The sequence below is a fragment of the Nomascus leucogenys genome, chromosome 19 (assembly GCF_006542625.1).
Source record: "Nomascus leucogenys isolate Asia chromosome 19, Asia_NLE_v1, whole genome shotgun sequence".
NCBI classification, from domain to species: domain Eukaryota; kingdom Metazoa; phylum Chordata; class Mammalia; order Primates; family Hylobatidae; genus Nomascus; species Nomascus leucogenys.
In genome coordinates, this window is record NC_044399.1 from 48,676,343 (window position 1) to 48,698,823 (window position 22,481).

The window sequence follows — 22,481 nt, forward strand, 5'->3', positions numbered from 1 at the left end:
CCATAATGCCAAGGTCATGCTTCTGCTGCCTGGAACTTTCTGTCTGGCAGGAGAGACTCATATTTCTTCTCTTTAAGACAGGACGATAATACACATTTGGTGATACAATTAAGAAACATGATATTGGAAAGTTGCTGACCAAGTGCCACCTAGCATTCCTTCTCCTGTACTAGCCACATGCCCATTCCTCATTGTTGCTGCTAGCCCCACCCAAGAACCGGGGCCCCAGCCTGGCAGGATAAGTGTGGCTCCATGCTTTAAGCTAGAGAATTTAGGAGACTATGATCTGTTGCTGTGTCAATCTGAAAGCTGAGGGCTCTGAAGGGTACAAGGTACCCATTCTCTGACTCTCACTCTCAAAAGCCCTTTTCTCCCTGGGTCAACATATGGTTAGTGCCCAAGGCCCTTCCTAGGAAATGGAAGCCAAAAGTGATACAAAGCACTTAGGAGGCACACAACCACAAATGTGTGAGGTTTGCCTTCCCATATTTTCTGGACCCATGTTCAAGCCTGGAACTCTCTAGTTCATAAAGGGTTTTACTCTTGCAGGAGTCAGCAAACTATGGCCTGTGGGTGGAGGGCCAGATGGGGCCATGCTCATTCATTTACATACTGTCTAATGCATACTGTCTAATGGTTGCTTGAAAATCACAGAGTTGAGTAACTGAGACAGACTGGAAGGCCCATGCAGGCAAAAAATGTACTATCCCGACCTTCACAGAAACAGTTTGCAGGCCCCTGATTTAGAGTAAGACCAGTTCTCCCGGGGGCAATGGATTGTCTTTGCTTTCAGCTTGACCAATGCCTCTGGGTAGGGGTGGAGAGGGAGCCCATCTCTCTAGTTGATTCTGATGAGAAGAACCAGGGTGGTCTACCTGGAATGTGAGCCTCTGATCTTCCGGGCATCTGGCATGCCCATTTCTTCCACAGAGCAGGATAGAAGCTTCTCCCAGCAGGGGGTCTTGACTATTTGGGACCACTGTAAAAGAAAAGTAAGAACAAGTGATTCATGTTTGTGTTTCCTGTAAAATGAACATGGTTATCAATGCTATTTTAACCTGGTTACCACTGACTTTGACGCAGATACAGCCAGTTCATGTTTCAGAACTTCATGAAACAGGCCTGTGCCTTCAATCAGAGGCAGCCCAAATGACAAAATTGCCAACACTTTCTATTTGCAGTGGCCCAGGAATTATCAAATAACCTTAATTCCTTTTAAATTCCTGCCTATTTACCATTGCCTAAACCTTGAGGCAAAATCTAAATCCAAACCATCACAGGTAATCTCCAATCTCACATATTTTTCCAAAAGAATCATGTGTTAGGAAAGGATGATTGATGGCTCAAAAGTCACCAGTGCCGATTCTTGTGTTAGCAACCAGAGTTGAGGTCAATGCTTAGAACTGGCGTGGGAAGATGTTCTCAAAACCACAGCTTTGTGCCTTTGTGGTTATGTAACAGCCTCCTCCATACAGAGGATTACTACAAATGGGTGCTTCCTGCTGTTGTCTCATGTTGATGAGGCATTTTATATTCTGAAGGAGTATTCTGGAGGGAGGAGGTTGGTGAAGACTGGTAAAGTAGAGAAGAGAGACATTTTAACAAAATATTCATATTTATCTGGTCTGTAACATGAAATCTGCATATTTTGTATATTAATTAAGTCATCTTTATAAGTTATAAATGATACTAGTACAGTAAGTCCTCACTTAATGTCATTGATAGGTTCTTGGAATCTGTAACTTTAAGCAGAACAACATACAGCAGGTTCATAAATAATGTCACTTCCTTTAACGTTTTGTTATAACATTGATGAGAAAAAAATGCTTTTGTTATATGTTATTTTGCTCAAAACTATAGTTTCCAAGAATCTATTGATGACATTAAGTGAGAACTTACTGTATAATAACATTATGTTAGAGTTTAGTGGGCTCCCAAAACATCTTCTCTCACCAGGTAGACAGTTCTCTCTTTTAGAGATAAAAGAATTGAGCCTCACAGAGGCCGTATAACCAGTCAGAGTCCCACTATGTTCCCACCTACCATTCACCACTAAATCCTTAGTCTGGCTGCAGAAAACAGAAAATATTTATTTTCTCAAAAGTCAACTTCTTTAGACTACATTGACCCTAATAAGAGAATTCAGAAAGCAACTCTTAGACTCAACTTTTTCTGCTTATTGCCACCACCGCACTCCCCCAGTCATATGACAAGAGTCGTCTGCAGTAGGAAGCAAAACCAGAAATGCACTTGAGCAGCCTTTCTATGTCCTTCCTTGCCTCGCCCCCACTGGGGGCCTGCATGATGGTGAGTGGCCACATAAACAGTCCCTACATCTCCAGGAGTTCCCTTGGCCATGGCTGCTGGAATGACTCATCCTTCTCCATCTGTAGCCTAGGCTTTCCCCTTCTCCTTAATTTCCATGAGGGAGCAGTCTTAGATCAGAGCTTCCCCCAGGGGACAGGACCACAGCCCTCCCTAAAAGGTCCTGGATCTGGTATAAATCTAACCATGGGAGAAAACAGAATTCAGTTAGAGACAACATCAAGGGCAAACTTGAAGGGGAGTAAAAATCACAATATGGGTGTGGGAACTGGACCAGAGTTACAGTGGTCATTTCCTCCCCACCACATCTTCTTTGTGAACTTTATCTTGCCCACTACCCCAAGGGGCAACCATGTGGCTCGTGGCCCTGGCCACCAATAACTGAAATGGGAGTAGACCCACTTTAGACATGACCCACTTAAACCAATCAGACATCTTTATCTAGAACTTGGAGTTGGGACACAGAAAGCCTGAGGGCATTTTTTTATCTGTGAGTACTAGACTCACAAGATTCTGTGGACTCACAAGATTCTGTGGGCTCAAGGATTGAGTTAGACAGTCATTTAAGGTCATGTGCTAACAGAGTATGCTTGACGGAGGGGAGAGAATGGAGCAGAGACAAAGATAACTGAGAGAAAGAGAGGAGGAAGAGCAGTTCCAGACTCTAGCCCTTCAGTGATCCAGGTGCAATTCTTCAAACTGGGTTTCATAGTATTCCCTTATCACTGTGCAAGTAATCTCCATTTACTTAAGTTATTCTGAGTGGGTTTCTGGCCCTAGCAATTGAATGCTCCCCCACCATAAGATGAAATGGCTAGGGTGAAGCTCGGAGGCAGAGGCAGTGAATTAGGAAGCTAGACGGATTTTTCCAGAGAAAGTAAATCCTAGAGTCCAAACATACGCATGCTAGCCACGCGTTCCAAATTTTAGGAGACAGCCCTGTTTCAAATGTGCCAGCTTGCCCAAATTTCTGTTTAGGCAATTGTGGTATATCTGTTTACATATATAATTTTAGCATCGGGAAGGCCCTCCTAAGTAAGACACAAACCTGGAAACCATAAAGTAAAGAAAAGATTGACAGATTAGACTACCTAGCCCTAAATTTTAAATTGCCTTTGACAAAAGCCACCATCAGCAAAATTAAAAGTGAAGGGGCAGCTTGGGATCTAAGTGACAGCTGGAGACCCCCTGCACACTACAGACTCCCTCCTGCTGCAGATCAGACTTCTGGACAAGTCCGGCCCTGGCTTTGTGGCTGTCATGACTACTGAAAATGTCGTAACTGTTGGCAGCAAGAACATGACCTCTTGCTGTCCCAAAATGAGGAAATGAAAGGGAAAAAAGAGGAAATGGGATGAAATGAAAAATGGATGAGAACAACAGAGTGAGCAAGAAACATTGAGAAAGACAAAAAAAAATGAGCTGTTTATCTCTCCTCTGCTTCTGGGCCTTCTCCTTTGTGCTACCCTAGTGATGTGCTCTATTAGTCCATTCTTACCTTGCCATAAAGAACTACCTGAGACTGGGTAATTTATAAAGAAAAGATGTTTAGTCAGCTCGTGGTTCCTGCGGACTGTACAGGCTTCTGCTTCTGGGGCAGGCCTCAGGAAACTTACAATCATGGCAGAAGGTGAAGGGGAAACAGGCCATGAGCAGCAGGAGAGGGGCAAAGGAGATGCTACACACTTTCAAACAAACAGATTTCCTGAGAAATTGGGGGAATGGCACTAAACCATTAGAAACCACCCCTGTGAGAACTACAAACCACTGCTCAATGAAATAAAAGAGGATACAAACAAATGGAAGAACATTCCATGCTCATGGGTTGGAAGAATCAATATTGTGAAAATGGCCATACTGCCCAAGGTAATTTATAGATTCAATGCCATCCCCATCAAGCTACCAATGACTTTCTTCACAGAATTGGAAAAAACTACTTTAAAGTTCATATGGAACCAAAAAAGAGCCCGCATCACCAAGTCAGTCCTAAGCCAAAAGAACAAAGCTGGAGGCATCACACTACCTGACTTCAAATGATACTACAAGGCTATAGTAACCAAAACAGCATGGTACTGGTACCAAAACAGAGATATAGATCAATGGAACAGAACAGAGCCCTCAGAAATAATGTCGCATATCTACAACCATCTGATCTTTGACAAATCTGACAAAAGCAATGGGGAAGGGATTCCCTAATTAATAAATAGTGCTGGGAAAACTGGCTAGCCATATGTAGAAAGCTGAAACTGGATCCCTTCCTTACACCTTACACAAAAATTAATTCAAGATGGATTAAAGACTTACATGTTAGACCTAAAACCATAAAATCCCTAGAAGACAACCTAGGCATTACCATTCAGGACATAGGCATGGGCAAGGACTTCATGTCTAAAACACCAAAAGCAATGGCAACAAAAGCCAAAATTGACAAATGGGACCTAAGTAAACTAAAGAGCTTCTGCACAGCAAAAGAAACTACCATCAGAGTGAACAGGAAACCTACAGAATAGGAGACAATTTTTGCAACCTACTCATCTGACAAAGGGCTAATATCCAGGATCTACAATGAACTCAAACAAATTTACAAGAAAAAAACAACCCCATCAACAAGTGGGTGAAGGATATGAACAGACACTTCTCAAAAGAAGACATTTATGCAGCCAAAAAACACATGCAAAAATGCTCATCATCACTGGCCATCAGAGAAATGTAAATCAAAACCACAATGAGATACCAGCTCACACCAGTTAGAATGGCCATCATTAAAAAGTCAGGAAACAACAGGTGCTGGAGAGGATGTGGACAAATAGGAACACTTTTACACTGTTGGTGGGACTGTAAACTAGTTCAACCATTGTGTAAGTCAGTGTGGCGATTCCTCAGGGATCTAGAACTGGAAATACCATTTGACCCAGCCATCCCATTACTGGGTATATACCCAAAGGACTATAAATCATGCTGCTATAAAGACACATGCACACGTATGTTTATTGCAGCACTATTCACAATAGCAAAGACTTGGAACCAACCCAAGTGTCCAAAAACGATAGACTGGATTAAGAAAATGTGGCACATATACACTGTGGAATACTATGCAGCCATAAAAAATGGTAAGTTCATGTCCTTTATAGGAACATGGATGAAACTGGAAACCATCATTCTCAGCAAACTATCGCAAGGACAAAAAACCAAACACTGCATGTTCTAACTCATAGGTGGGAATTGAACAATGAGAACACATGGACACAGGAAGGGGAACATCACACTCCGGGGACTGTTGTTGGGTGGGGGGAGGGATAGCATTAGGAGATATACCTCATGCTAAATGACGAGTTAATGGGTGCAGCACACCAACATGGCACATGGATACATATGTAACAAACCTGCACATTGTGCACATGTACCCTAAAACTTAAAGTATAATAATAATAAAAAAAAGAAACCACCCCTATGATCCAATCAGCTCCCACCAAACCCTCCCTCCAGCACTCGGGATCACAGTTCAATATGAGATTTGGGTAGGGACACAAAGCCCAACCATACCATTCCACTCTTGGCCCCTCCCAAATCTCATATCCTCTCACATTGTAAAATATAACCATCCCCTCTCAACAGTCCCCCAAAGGCTTAACTCATTCCAGAATTAAAAGTCCAAGTCCAAAGTCTCATCGGAGACAAGGCAAGTCCCTTCCACCTATGAGCCTGTAAAATCAAAAACAAGTTAGCTACTTCCAAGATAAAATGGGAGTACAGGCATTGGGTAAACACTCCTTTTCCAGAAAGGAGAACTCAGCTGCAACAAAGGGGCTACAGGCCCCATGCAGTCTGAAACCCAGCAGGGCAGTCATTAAATCTTAAAACTCCAAAATAATCTTGACTCCATCTCTCACATCCAGGCCACACTGATGGAGGGGGTGGGCTTCCAAGGCCTTGGGCAGCTCTGCTTCTGTGGCTCTGCAGGGTACATCCCCTGTGGCTGCTTTCATGGACTGATGTTGAGTGCCTGTGGCTTTTCTGGGTACATGGTACAAGCTGGGGTCTGGAGGACGATGACCTTCTTTTCACAGCTCCACTAGGCAGTGCCCCAGTGGGGACTCGGTGTGGGGGCTCCAAGCCCACATTTCCCCTTTGCACTGCCCTATTAGATATTCTCCATGAAGGCTCTGCCCCTGCAGGAAACTCCTGCCTGGACATCCAGGCCTTTCCATACATCCTTTGAAATCTAGGTGGAGGTTCCCAAGCCTCAACTCTTACCCTCTTTGTACTTGCAGGCTTCACACCACATGGAAGCCACCAAGGCTTGTGGCTTGCACCCTCTGGAGCAGCAGTCTGAGAAGTATCTGGGGCCCTTTTAGCCACAGCTGGAGCTGGAGCAGGTGGGATGCAGGGTGCCGTGTCCCAAGGCTGCACAAAGCAGCAGGGCCCTGGGCCTGGCCCCATGAAACCATTTTTCCCTCCTAGGCCTCCAGGCCTGTGATGGGAGGGGCTGCCCCAAAGGTCTCTGAAATGCCTCATAGGCATTTTCCCCATTGTCTTGACTGCTAATATTTGGCTCCTCTTTACTTATGCAAATTTCTGTATTGGGCTTGAATTTCTCCCCAGAAAATGGGTTTTTCTTTTCTACCCCATGGCCAGGCTGCAAATTTTCCTATCTTTTATGCTCTGCCTCCCTTTTCAATATAAGTTCCAGTTTCAGGTCATTTCTTTGTTTATGCAGATGAGTTAGGCTTTTGGAAGCAGCCAGGCCACATCTTGGACACTTTGATGCTTAGAAATTTCTTCTGCCAGATACCGGAAATCATTTCTCTCAAGGTCAAAGTTCAACAGATCCCTAGCGCAGAAGCACAATGCCACCAGTCTCTTTGCTCAAGCATAGCAAGAGTTACCTTTACTCCAGTTCCCAATAAGTTCCTCATCTCCATCTGAGACCTCATCAGCCTGGCCATCTCTACCCATATCACTATGAGCATTTTGGTCAAAACCATTAAACAAGTCTCTAGGAAATTCCAAACATTTCCTCATCTTCCTGCCTTCTTCTGAGCTTTGCAAACTGTTCCACCCTCTGCCCATTATCCAGTTCCAAAGCTGTTTCCACATTTTCAGGTATCTTTGTAGCAATGCCTCACTTCTCTGATACTAATTTTCTTCATTAGTCTGTTCTTGCATTGCTATAAAGAACTACCTGAGACTGGGTAATTTATAAAGAAAGATGTTTAATCAGCTCACAGTTCTGTGGGCTGTAAAGGCTTCTGCTTTTGGAGAGGCCTCAGGAAACTTACAATCATGGCAGAAGGTAAAGGAGAAACAGGCACACCTTCACATGGCCAGCAGGAGAAGGGCAGGGGAAGTGCTACATGCTTTCAAACAACCAGATCAGCTGAGAACTCTATCATGAGGCAGCACTATGGGGATGGTGCTAAACAATTAGAAATCACCCTCATGATCAAATCACCTTTCACCAAGCCCCACGTCCAACACTCGAGATTACAATTTAACATGAGATTTGGGTGAGGACACAGAGCCAAACCATACCATGCACTAACTCATTTAAGCTGTTGTTATCGTAGTCATGGGCTCACTGTAGAATGGGAGTGGTAGGAAGAAACATTAAGTGAGTGGTCATAATTGTGGCTTAGAATTCAAACCCATTCCATGTGACCCCATACCTATGCTTGGCAAATTAAATCCATGATGATCCAAAGGGTTTCAAAATTGATTTTTTTAGGTCTAACCGTTTCCTTCCCATTCTTATCATTTCCTCTTCCCTTAAAGAAAATTCCCTTTATTGGGTATTCAACTAGGAAAAGAGAAAGTCAAATTGTCCCTGTTTGCAGATGACATGATTGTATATCTAGAAAACCCATTGTCTCAGCCCAAAGTCTCCTTAAGCTGATAAGCAACTTCAGCAAAGTCTCAGGATACAAAATCAATGTGCAAAAATCACAAGCATTCTTATACACCAATAACAGACGAACAGAGAGCCAAATCATGAGTGAACTACCATTCACAATTGCTTCAAAGAAAATAAAATACCTAGGAATCCAACTTACAAGGGATGTGAAGGACCTCTTCAAGAACTACAAACCACTGCTCAATGAAATAAATAGAGGATACAAACAAATGGAAGAACATTCCATGCTCATGGGTTGGAAGAATCAATATCGTGAAAATGGCCATACTGCCCAAGGTAATTTATAGATTCAATGCCATCCCCATCAAGCTACCAATGACTTTCTTCACAGAATTGGAAAAAACTACTTTAAAGTTCATATAAAACCAAAAAAGAGCCCGCATCACCAAGTCAATCCTAAGCCAAAAGAACAAAGCTGGAGGCATCATGCTACCTGACTTCAAACGATACTACAAGGCTACAGTAACCAAAATAGCATGGTACTGATACCAAAACAGAGATATAGATCAATGGAACAGAACAGAGCCCTCAGAAATAATGTTGCATATCTACAACTATCTGATCTTTGACAAACCTGACAAAAACAAGTAATGGGGAAAGGATTCTCTAATTAACAAATGGTGCTTGGAAAACTGGTTAGCCATATGTAGAAAGCTGAAACTGGATCCCTTCCTTACACCTTATACAAAAATTAATTCAAGATGGATTAAAGACTTACATGTTAGAGCTAAAACCATAAAAACCCTAGAAGAAAACCTAGGCATTACCATTCAGGACATAGGCATGGGCAAGGACTTCATGTCTAAAACACCAAAAGCAATGGCAACAATGGCCAAAATTGACAAATGGGATCTAATTAAACTAACGAGCTTCTTCACAGCAAAAGAAACTACCATCAGAGTGAACAGGCAACCTACAGAATGGGAGAAAATTTTCACAACCTACTCATCTGACAAAGGGCTGATATCCAGAATCTACAATGAACTCAAACATATTTACAAGAAAAAAAACAACCCCATCAAAAAGTGGGTGAAGGACATGAACAGACAGTTCTCAAAAGGAGACATTTAGGCAGCCAAAAAACACATGCAAAAATGCTCATCATCACTGGCCATCAGAGAAATGCAAATCAAAACCACAATGAGATACCATCTCACACCAGTTAGAATGGCCATCATTAAAAAGTCAGGAAACAACAGGTGCTGGAGAGGATGTGGAGAAATAGGAACACTTTTACACTGTTGGTGGGACTGCAAACTAGTTCAACCATTGTGGAAGTCAGTGTGGTGATTCCTCAGGGATCTAGAACTAGAAATACCATTTGACCCAGCCATCCCATTACTGGGTATATACCCAAAGGACTATAAATCATGCTGCTATAAAGACACATGCACATGTATGTTGATTGCAGCACTATTCACAATAGCAAAGACTTGGAACCAACCCAAATGTCCAACAACGATAGACTGGATTAAGAAAATGTGGCACATATACACCATGGAATACTATGCAGCCATAAAAAATGAGTTCATGTCCTTTGTAGGGACATGGTGAAACTGGAAATCATCATTCTCAGTAAACTATCACAAGGACAAAAAACCAAACACTGCATGTTCTAACTCATAGGTGGGAATTGAACAATGAGAACACATGGACACAGGAAGCGGAACATCACACTCCAGGGACTGTTGTTGGGTGGGGGGAGGGGGGAGGGACAGCATTAGGAGATACACCTAATGCTAAATGACGAGTTAATGGGTGCAGCACACCAACATGGCACATGTATACATATGTAACAAACCTGCACATTGTGCACATGTACCCTAAAACTTAAAGTACAATAATAATAATAAAAAAAAAGAAAATTCCCTTTATTCTTACCACCCACTAGAATGGAGACTTGAAATTAGGTTCTTTTAGCTTGCCAAATGATAAACAGCTCTCTCAAATTAAGCCACATCTCATCCAGAGAGAAGGCAATAAAAATAGTGATTTATGTGGTCAAGAGTACAGTGAGACATTTTTATAGCATCACAGATGGTTTTCCAAATTGCAGAGCAGCTTTATTTCTTTCTGCAAATCTCAATTTCTCAGTCCACAATTTGAAAATAATAAAGCTGCCCTCTTCCTACTTCTCAGGTGAATTGGTTAAATCATGAAAGTCTATAAATAAAAGCACTTTGAATCCTAGAGAGAAGAGTCAAATGATAAAATAATGCCATTTTTCATCCATATGATGAAATTATATAAGGTCCCCCATATAATGGTAGACCTTATATAATGAGAAGGCCAGGCATATTGCAATGTTTGTGGGGAAATGATGTGGCCCAGAGAACACCTGCCTCCTTGGAGTGTCAAGCTGGGGAAGAGGACTCAAGTATATACAGAGTACCGTTATTTCAGATTTATCTTTGATAGCTCTAAAGTAACTACTGGAAACACCTATGGGGTGACATGATAAGACAACTGAGATTTACATTTATACTTTACTCCTCCTATTGGTTTTAAAAAACAAGACTGCTTGAGTTTGGTTTTCATGATGGCGGCTTCAGTCTTAGCGCAGGCTCTCCACATACTCTCTGTTCCAACTTCGACCCTAGGTGTACATGAGATCCATTCTCAGCACCTCTGGGCCCATTCCCTTCTACCCAAGATAGGAGTGCTGAGTGCTGAGATTTAACAATCCAGATCAGAAGCAGCACCATAGTGTTGAGAACACAGGCCCTGGAGCAAGTCTGCTGCGTGTGAATCCCAACTCGCCTCTCTGACCTGGCATATCTCCTTATCCATGATATGGGCATGGCACTAACATAGCTACTCATAGGACTCTGGGGACCGTTAAAGGAGACAGGGTCCATAAAGCACTCAGCTCACTGCCTGGTACAATAAATGGTGACACTTTTCATAGGCAACTGTGAGAAACATGGTGAAGGTGGGCAGGGTAAAATAGTTGGATTGGTGCTTCTTCTGCAGGTGGAATTCAACTCTTTTTGTGTTTGTTTGTATTTATTTTTCTTATAGCAAATTTCCTTTTTTAAACTGTGACCAAACAAATAGAATGATTGCTATGGTTTTACAATGTGCATGGCTGAATGAATATACCTTTGATAGTTTTTTATCATGTTTCTAATTGTTAGAAAAAAATTCTTTTTTTCTCTTCTGGGATTTCAAGGCATTACATTGGAAAATAGGTATTAAATTGATATGGGACAGAGGCCATAGCATATATCCTACAAAATCTGTATCTACATTCTTATATTATACTTACTTGCCCATATCTTTGAACTTGGGGCCAATCATAAGATCCTACATTCTAGAGTTCCCAGAAAAAGAACATAGTAATTGAGTATGTAATTGAATATTGTTGGCTGGGCGTGGTGGCTCATGCCTGTAATCCCAGCCCTTTGGGAGGCCAAGGTGGGTGGATTACTTGAGGCCAGGAGTTTGAGACCAGCCTGACTAACATGGTAAAACCCTGTCTCTACTAAAAATTCAAAAAAATTAGCTGGGGGTGTTGGCGTGTGCCTGTAATCCCAGCTACATGGGAGGCTGAAGCAGGAGAATTGCTTGAACCTGGGAGGTGGAGATTTCAGTAAGCCGAGATCGCACCACTGCACTCCAGCCTGGGCAACAGAGCAAGACTCTGTCTCAAAAAAAAAAAAAAGTTTATGGGTGAGTATTGAGCTAAGTGCATTATCTCATTCAATCCTCAATCTTATGAAGCAAATACTATCATTAGCCTTATTTTACAGATGTGGAAACTGAGCCTTAGAGAAGTAAGTAATTGCCATAAGTCACACATCTAAGAAATAATGAAGTGAAAATTTGAACCAAAAGCATCTGGATCCAGAGCCCATGTTTTAGAAACTTGCTGTGGCTTTGATGCATCAGAATGTGGGAGCTGCAGGCCTGCGTGGACTAGTCTTGGACTCTTTTTAGTTTTTTTCAAACACAAACTCAGCTAATTTGAAACTAACAATCTTGCTGTGTAAAAGGAAAAAATGGTGTTAGTCTTGGACTCTTCACTGCTCTGCCATCCCCACAGCAGCTGATAGGTTCATATGAAGCCACTGGCAACTGGTGCCAAGTTACCAGTAAGAAAATCAGACACTTTGATCTATCTATCAATTGGAATGTGCATGTCCAGAATAGATCTAGATATTTTTTAAAAAGCATTCAATGCCTAATTTTTAAACAAACTCCACATGCAAAGAAAATGCCCATGCATTTCTTTAAGCAGAAATATAAGTTAGTGAATTTGTTTCTTCTTGATAAAATGGTTAGAATTTGCTTAGAAATTCCTTTTATCATAAAGTAAAAATTATCAGCTTTAACCTTCTCATTTGTCTTCTACTGCTTCTTTTCTTGTTCTTTATTCTCATCCATCCCCTTCTCTGTCTTTGCCTCTACTCTTCCTCTATTCCTTCATAAGAATCTAAGCAACTCCTCTAAACATCAATTCAAATGTTCTTCCCTTGGATAGAGATCACTTCCATCCCCTTCACAACTAGCTGGGCCTAGTACCTTTGGGTTAGCAATTTTGTCAGAGATGTTGGAGAAAAAGGGGGTAGCATTTCCTCTTGAAAATCCAGCCTGCAAGGCATTTACGATCTCATCCTGGTTTCGTAAGGCCCTGCTGTCCCTCCAGAATAGAGGCCCACAGCACTCACTAGGTACCAGGCATGATGAACTTGCTTGCCCAAGCTCTCTAGTAGGTGGCAGATTTACCCAGGTCCGTCTGACTTTAGAGCCTATTCTTTTAATCATTATACCTGTCTTTATAGACAAGGTCAGGCTCTCTATGCTTCTGTGAGCTAATTTTCCCTAGGAGTGTAGATAGTTACTACAGAGACACCAGGTGCCACCTGCTATAGCCCTCAGAAGTGGCATCAGACTATGCCTGGGCTTTCTGTTTTTAGAAACACACTTGTGTGTTTCTAAAAGTGACAATGAAAGGTTCTATTGTGTGTGACAGTGAAAGGTTCTATTTGTAAAGGCTGGAAGAGCAGAAATCCCCAAGTGCTAGAGAAAAGAATGTGGACAAGTATATGGTATCCAATCACCGTATGTTAGAGCTGAGTTGGGCTTTAAAGATGATCTCCTCTAACCCCTTTATTTGCAGTTGAAGAAGTTGAGGATCTGAGACATTAAGTGAATTGTCTGAGGACACACAGCCAGTTTGTTAGATGCAGAGCCAAGAATGATTTTTTTTCATTCAGAATAAGCTGTTTTTTGCAGTCCACCTTCACTCTACTTGGGGTTCATTTCTTTTTAAGAAGTCTCAAAGATTAGAAAATTGAGTCATTCTGAGCAATATAATGTCATAGTGTACAATTCTGCTGAAAGTAATTATAATAGCAATGCCAGCAGATCTCCCAAATCCATGGGTTTCAAAATGTTTCCGCTTTTTGCTAAGCTAATATATAGAATTTCAAAACCATATTTATACCACATAAAATTTCCAAAGAGCTGGGCAATTTCCTATAAAAACTCAGTTGTGCACTGATTGCCAAGTTTGAAAACTCAGGGTTTCCTGGCAACACCCACTTGGGCTCTAGGGAATGCGAACTTCTGAGCAAACAACCTCTCCTGACTTACCAGCTCCATCAGCAGCCATGACCTGAGTCACAGCGGCCCTTTCTGATGTTCTTGTCTCTGTTGCTTATGTTTCTCAAGAACCTGTAATCTTGCCTTAATCCCTCATCAGCTGAATACCTCCTACAAGCTAAACTCCTGGAACGAAAGGTCCACATTTCTCTCATGCTAGGAGTTTGGGACTAGAATTCAGATGAACTCATTTCTGGTACTGGTTCAAAAGCTAATGAGCCCTCTAAATTCCCAGGTCCTTAGTTTCCTCACGGGTAAAATATAGACAATAACTCCTACCTGTTCATCTTTCAGGGCTGTTCTGAAGATTTTCAACATCTGAAATTCACAGGATCATGGAGACGAACTAATTCATCATGGAGACGAACTAAACCAGATGCGTCTAGCCCCTCATGTTAGAGTTGAGAAAACAGAAACCCAGGATTTGGGGACTCCCTTGAAGTCATCAAGGTCCTGGTTGATGGCAAAATCAGGACCAAGCTTCTGATCCTCCCAAATATTCCTTCACTCCTCAGTGCTGCCTGTGATGAGAAAGATCAAAGCATGCATACAATTATAAATCATGACACAGAGGCAACATGCAATTATTTAGGTACTAATTAATAGGCTGTGTACCAAGTAAGCACTAATCAAATTTTTCATGCCTTGACAGGGTAATAGCTTGTCAGGAATTTCTGAAGATGAAAAAACTATTTGTCTCAGGACAAATCCTTCTCCTTCCAGTAAATACAAGGAAAGGAGAAAGTGTAACCAGGGGTGTTTAAGCTCAGCCTCCTCCAGCAGCCATCTGCTGCTTTTTTTTTTTTTTTTAATGTTATTGACATGTAATTTATGTACCATAAAATTCACCATGTGCAGTAGTATATTCACAAGGTTGTGTAACTATCACTACCCTAATTCCAGAACATTCTCATCATCCTGTTGTTTTTTGAATGTCAGTATTGTCAGCTCGTCACTCACAGTGGCTCTCAGTTCAGGTATATTCTGTGCTATTGCTCATGTATTGTTCTTCTTGACCCACATGATCAGATGCCCCAAGTTCACTCTGTATTTGAAGAGCTCCATGTCTACTAAAGGTCTGATTCCCTACTGTGGGCCAGCAGTAGGAATGAAATGGTCACTAAGCCTCAAAATAAGCATTAGCAATGAGAACCTGAAAAGCAAAACTCAGCCACCAAGGCTAATTTGCAGGGTAAAAAGAGGAGAAAATTTCCTAAGCCAAGAGTGGGTAGAACTGGAAGTGGGAAGTGGGGCTGGTTTAAGGACTGTGGAGGGTTCTCCAAAGTGCCACTTTGTCCTGCTTTAGAGCTCATATGTATGCTGGATCATCCTCCACCCCTATCACATCCCCCATTTTCGCTTCACCTAAGTCCCCTGGGATGCTGGAGCACCCACTGCAGGAGGCGCCCGAACTTCCCTTATCACAGTCCATCTCACCTGTGCACACCGTGATTACCTGCTGACTTGTCTGCATTCCTGAATAGACTGGAAGCTTCAAAAAGGAATAAGCCTTGCCTTTTTGGTTACTTATTCACCCGGCTTCTCAGCATCCTCTGGCACTATCTCAGTAAAGATTTCTTGAACAAGTTATTAATCTGGCCACAAGCCCAAATTTCTTTCTATATCCCTCTAATGTTCAAATTAAAGTTTGAGTGTGAGAATTTACCCGAGCCTCACACAGTTATTTATGATGGATACACAAAATAATAATAATCCTGGGTCAAATCTGCTTTCCTGTAGCTTTCACTAAACAGCCCTCATTCTGATCCAAAGACCAAGAGACAAGACATCTTTTCCCTCTTCTCTGTGGTACCCCTTTAGGTATGTGACATGAGCTGTCATGTCCTCTATACCTTTTATTCTCTGAGTTAACCAACTGTACTACCTTCAACAATTATGCATAACATATGAATTTTTTACTCATTTATTCAACAAATATTTTATGGCATGGTCTATGTATAAAGCACTGTGCCAAGGCAGTGGGGGTGAGCAAAGGCATGGCACAGACGCTGCCCTAAAGAAGTCTATGGTCCACAGTGGTTGTGCTCTTCCCACTCTCTGGGGTTTCTTGAATTGGTCAATGTCCCTTTCCAGATGTGGTTTCCTGAAGTGGACAATATATTTCAAAGTAGTCTGAACAACACAGAGTTCAGAACTATAACTCATGATCTAGATCCTCTGCTTCCAAAAACTGTTGATTGCTCATGTTATCCTTAGATAAATGCTCAGGGTGTACTAATGGTGTGTGTGTGTGTGTGTGTGTGTGTGTGTGTGTGTGTGTGTGTGTGTGATGTAAAAAGACATTTGGCTAACATTTTTGTAAGATGCTTGTTCTTTATGCTTAAACCAAATATGTGGTAGTATTTCTGGTGATCAAATCCTTACACATCCTTATCTTGAGTCCCTCTCCCGCTCCAAAAACCTCTTAGGAAATAAGCGGATTGCAATCTTCTTCATATCAAACTGAACTCATAAGAATGGACAAATTCTTTTAAAAAACAACCCAGAATATTTTACACTGCCACTAATGGTTCTTTATGATGTTTCTGAAAATAATTGGAAGGGAAGCATGGACATCTGGCATGTGAATGAACCTGTTTTTAATTAGGAGGGCTGTTTGTCTTCAAAGCAGAATGAGCACTGGGGTACTCTTGGATGTGCTCTTCTTTGATGATGCTTGCCCAGGGCCTGGCAGCCTCCGATCTTCACCTATTTGAAGCCTGGGGTCCGTGGGTAGGGGGTAGGCCACCTCCTTTTAGCTTCTGACCTAAACAACTTTGGTCCTTAAATTCCTTCAGGCGTTGGGCTTTTTGGTGTTTGCTTTGAAGCTGAAAAATGTGAGTTTTTGTTGTTGTTGTTATGCTGTTTCCTGGGTACTTTCCGTCTGTGCAGGAGACAGCATCACCAGGAGCCAGAAGGTCAGCAAAAGAGAAAGTGCCTCTCATCCGTGACAACTGGGATAAATGTGGGAGAACTCAGTCAGACTTGGGTGGTCAGGAGACCCAGGAACAATTCCAGAAAAAGCAGAGTGCCTGAGAGTCATTCTGTTTTCTTTTTTTTTTTTTTTTGAGACAGAGTTTTGCTCTTGTTGCCCAGGCTGGAGTGCAGTGGTGCGATCTCGGCTCACTGCAACCTCTGCCTCCTGGGTTCAAGCGATTCTCCTGCCTCACCCTCCTGTGCAGCTGGTATTACAGGTGCCCACCACCGTGTCCAGCTAACTTTTGTAGTTTCAGTAGAGACGGGGTTTCACCATGTTGTCCAGGCTGATCTCGAACTCCTGACTTCAGGTGATCCACCCACCTTGGCCTCCCAGAGTGTTGGGATTTCAGGTGTGAGCCACCGCCTTGTTTTCTACTCCTAATATAACTTGTAGAAGGCCTTGTGCTGAGGACACACTGGTCATTTCACTGTTTAATATTTTCTAGTATTTTTTCTTTTAAACAGGTAAATAAATACTTACCTGTTTAATATTTTCTGGTAATTTTATCTTTTTTTTTTTTTTTTTTTTTGGATCTTGCTCTGTCCAGCTGAGTGCATGGGCGATTCGCTCACTCAACTCCTTTCACGCATTCTCTCTCAGCTCCGAGTACTGGACTACAGGCGCCCCATGCCGGTAATTTTTTTTTTTTAGTAGACGTGTTTCACCGTGTTACCAGGATGGTCTCATTCCTGATTGTCCACCTTGCTCCAAGTCTGATTAAGATGAAGGCCAAATTCTTTATTTAGCCAATATTTATTAGGCACCAAATACGTGCCAGGGACTTTAAACTTTAGAAAGAACTATTCTCCTAAGTGTCTTAAAAAGAATCTGTAGTTTCCTGTTCTCTACATGGTTCCCAACGCACATACTGTGGCTCACTAACATTGCCCTGGATACAGTGACCCCTCTTTGAGGGCAGTTGAGGTCAGGAACTTTAGAAACCTCCCAAGTGTTGTTTCTTATCCTAGGAATTCGTGGGCATGGAAGACAGGCTGTTGCCATGAACTCCCCACCGTATTTCTAGAAATTCCATATGGAACCCCGTGATACCTATAGCTATGTCTGAAAATCAGTGTTCTTAGTGAAAATAGAATTAATTTAAAAAAATGGTTACACAGACATTTTTTCTGATTGCAATGTTCTCACCAAAGATATTCTTTTTTATATATCCTCAACCAAAGAAATCTGGAAAAAAGAGAAAAGCACAAACTAAGAGATTAAAATCATCTACAATTCGATCATGCAGAGAAAACTACAGGTAAAATGTTGCTGTATGTACATCTCTTAATCTTTCTAGATCTGTTTTTGTTTAACAACAGTTTTATAGCCTACTTTTTATGCAACAATATATTATGAACATTTTTCCAGGCCATTGCCTTTTCTTCTATGGTATAATTGTAATGGCTGCATACAATTCCATTGTACGTATGTACCATCATTGATTTCACTAATTGCATATTAGACTTTCACGTTGTTCCCATTTTTTTTTTCACAAAAATATACTGGGGTAAAAATTATTGTTTCTAATTCTTTATTCCCGTTCATTATTTCCTTATAATAATTCCCAGAAGTAGACTTTCTGGGTAAAAAGATAAGCCAAAATTTACGCCTTTTGAAATGTACATAGAGAAGCCTCGGGTTTTGAGTAGAAAGGTCTTTGTCCCTAGCTCTAACCCAACTATGTGACCTTGGGCCTAACTACTCCATCTGTTAAATGGGGAGCATGGTCATACACCCCATTGCATTTCAACAGCTGATTCTGACAAGATACCGCTGACTATCTGCCCAGCAGCCATTCTTCACTTCACTCCAACAAACCCTGATTTTTTTCAGATATTCACCCCTTCCCCATTGCAGTCTTTGCACTTCCAGGTTAGGCCTGAATTGTCTAAGTATAATCTCATCCTCCTGCCAGTGAGAGGTTCAGGAATGGGCATATGGACCAATTAGGTTTAATAAGATTTATGGGGAAGTTTGCTGGGGTTTCTGGAAAATTCTTCGCCTTTAAGACAGAGCCATAGGAAAAGAGTCTCTCCCTCTGGATGTTGTCAAGCTTGGCCCTATTATTGCAATAGCCATGTTATCCCCAGCCTGAGAATTAAACTGAACACAGATGAGGCAGAGCTGAGAATCCTAAGGAAATGGGATTGGAACTGCTGAATTAGGCAAACTTGAAGCTTGCCCGGCCTCTAAATTTCCAGTTATGAGACCGAATTCTGATGGCGTACACTCTTGGAATCAGTTAACTTTAATTTATAACCCCAGTTCTGATCATCATCTGTTTAATTTTCTTTCTTAATTATAGTAAATGTTTTTTTCTCTCATAGGCTTTCCTTCCAACTTCTCGTATCCTTCTCTTTCCTAATTTTGAAAAAAAAAAATGATGTCTCAAGGGAATATTTGAGTGAAAAGGATAGGCCTTATGCCAGCAGTTCAGAAATGACTCATTTAAATCTGCAGAACTAAGAGAGCCCAACCCCGGCCTTCCAATTTGGTCATAGAATCAGGAGATTTGGGGCCGGGCACGGTGGCTCAAGCCTGTAATCCCAGCACTTTGGGAGGCCGAGGCGGGCGGATCACGAGGTCAGGAGATCGAGACCATCCTGGCTAACATGGTGAAACCCCGTCTCTACTAAAAATACAAAAAATTAGCTGAGCATATTGGCGGGCGCCTGTATTCCCAGCTACTCAGGAGGCTGAGGCACGAGAATGGCGTGAACCTGGGAGGCGGAGCTTGCAGTGAGCCCAGATCGCGCCACTGCACTCCAGCCTGGGGGACAGAGCAAGACTCCGTCTCAAAAAAAAAAAAAAAAAAAAAAAAGAGGAGATTTTTCAAGTCGGAAGGAACCTTAATGCTCAACAAGTCCTATTTCATTTTGTAGATGAGGAAACTGAGGTTCAGAAAGATACTATGAAAGTGCCGAACAGCTGGGTACTCCCCAGGCAGCCCCTTCACAAGACTTACCTGGTACCCCAGTTTGACTCCTGTCATATTTCAGTGGGGGAGATTTAAGCCAAAATATATCACAATTGGTTCTTTGAACCCTTTGTTTCCTGGCAAATCAAAGTTCCCCATTTCTAGCAAGAACTCAAAGAGCAATGTTCCTATCACCACATTGGAAGTCCAGTCTTCTTTTAGACCTCACTAGTGATTTCTTTCTAGAAGTCCCTAGGGAAAGTCCTCACAAATAATCCAGACTTCTCTCTGCGGTGCCTGTGCTCTTGGTCTACACCCCTTTCTACCTTCTGTTACTTCAGTTATTATTTCTTCGTACTCTTTGCTCACAATCCAGGCTGCTGTCAACTGCCTCCCCCCCGCCCTGCCCCCGCCACCACCGCCGCTGCAACTCCATCTCTGCTCAGCCGGTGAGCCATTGTCCAGGTTCCTTCTGGCTGTCCCTGGATTGCCACCTACTCATGTTCTTTTCCCTCTCTAGCATGAAGAAAAACTCTTGTTCCATGGCAGCTGATTCTCCCAGGAGATCTGGGCCTCTGGTGGGCAAATTGCTGCTCTGTTCCCCAGCAAGCTTCTCCCTGGAACACATGTGCACTTGGGGGAATGGGTTTGACCAGGGCTGGTTCCAACCCAGCATCACGCTGTCTGTCGGATCACATCTCTTTCCAACATCCAGCTCTGACTCCCAGTCCCCTCTGTTTAGCTGCTTCTTCACATAGGATGCTTCTCAGAAACTTCACTTCCAAATTATGGGGTGGGATTCAAGCTGGAATTCTTCATCTATGATGAAATTTTAAAATGGTGTTCAAAGCTTTCTGCAAAGTAGCATTTTATGGTACGCAAACCTCTAATTTTTATCAGACTCTCAAAGGGGTCTGCTAGAGACCACAGGCCTCTAAAGCTCTTTAAGTTCTAATGTTCTGTGACCCTGTGATTGCATAATATGATTTTGTGGCAAATTTGCCAAAAGCAGAAGCATTCAGTCACTCTCCCAAACTGCTCTATTACATTCCTGAGTACAAGAGTGTATGCAAGAATTTTAGCCTTATTCGCACAGAAGATATTACATTAAGAGAATAACCAAGGATTCAGCATCAAAAGCTTTATCAGCAAGATATTAGTACTCTACCTAGAAGACTATTCTAACCTCAAGTACTATTAGGAGATCTTTATTTTCATAAAAGCAAGATCATGGAAACTGTACTGGTGAAAAAAAGATGGTGCTTAGTTTTAGTTGCTTTTCAGTTGCTCTTTCTATTCAAGGAGTGGGATGCATGGGAAAGGTGGCCTGGCTCCCTTCTCCTCTGTGTAGCCTGTAGTTCTACGATTGGCCCCTAGACGGCGATCTTGTGTTAGTGAGGAGCATGGTAGCTAAATAAAGTGGGAGCCTGCAGTGACTGATGGCTGAAACTGTCAACCGATCAAATGGTAAGAAGTGAATAGAAGTGGTTTTTAACCATGGTTGCAAGATGAAATTGGAAAAGTAACACAAAATCTTCCTATATTACTTAGAAGGAAATTTGGAAACACTTAGAATTAGTCTGTGTATTGAAAACATGATTTAAGTGTGATATTTAGAGGAACCTGTCAATTAAAGAATTTTTTTAAATTATGGTAAAATACGTATAACAAAGTTTGCCACGTTAACCATTTTACAAATGTGCAGTTTTTAAACCAAGTGCACAATCGGTAGTGTAAAGTGCATTCACGTTGTTGTGCAACCAATCTCCAGAACTCTTTCCATCTTGCAAAGGTGGAAGTCTGCATCTATTAAACAGCAACTTTCCATTCCCTCCTCTCCCGGCCCCTGGCAAACAGTATTCTACTTTCCATCTCTATGAATTTGAGTGCCTCAGAGAAGTGGAAAAAAGTATTTGTCTTTTTGTCACTGGCTTATTTCACTTAGTATAATACTGTCAACTGGGACCTGCCAATTTTCATTACAAAATTATTTTTTAATTTGTAAAGAAAAACTGGCAATTAATAAAAACCATATGACTGGACATTGTCTCATGCTCACAGCTTCACAGGCAAATGCATTCATTCAAACCAGTAAAAGTGAAAACCTCCATCCACAAGACCCACCAGGCGGTCTCATAAGGCTCTATTAAACATGCAAACTCACAAGACTGCCAAGGCCCACTCTGGACAGCAGTTGACCCAGAAAATTCATAGGCCAGGAGGCAGGGCATGTCAGTAGGGCACATCCAGACTTCCTCTTCTGCAGGACCTCGCAGCAGACCACAAAGCCATCCACACAGTGGGCAGAAGCTGTTCTGTTTGGCCCCCGCGAGGACTGAGTTGTGAAGAAATGAGACATCAGTGGGGTATGGAGGCCACACTATATCAGAAGCCCTGTATTTCACAGCAGCTAATATCTTTTGGAGGAACTCCATGGCCATAACTTTCATGGTCTTCTCAAGGTCATGTCAGTTATCAGGGGTCACTGCACTTAGGAAAACTCAAAAATATGGCTTCTTCTCTGGTATTTATAGTTGTCCCAATCCAGATACGATTTACCAATCAGGGCCCATTTGTACTTTCCTTTATCAGGTTTCCATGGGAACAGAGCTAGGAAGTTAGCCAAAAATCAAATGCTCATGCAAAACTGGAAAGGGTTTTGTTAATCCTTTATTCACTGCCCTTCACATGGTTAGATTACAGAGTCTGACAAAGCATCTAGTTAAATAGAAAGGAGTCAG

The 22,481-nt window shown here is 42.0% G+C and overlaps 1 long non-coding RNA gene across 1 annotated transcript; it reads right to left on the reverse strand.

Moving 5' to 3' along the window:
- Positions 1-834: 834 nt before the first annotated feature.
- LOC115831462 lies at positions 835-22,044 on the reverse strand. Its single transcript, XR_004026951.1, has 3 exons — positions 21,905-22,044; positions 14,123-14,364; positions 835-979 (listed from the first exon to the last, which is right to left on the reverse strand). It is a non-coding gene; the product is annotated as an uncharacterized LOC115831462 (long non-coding RNA).
- Positions 22,045-22,481: the final 437 nt, after the last annotated feature.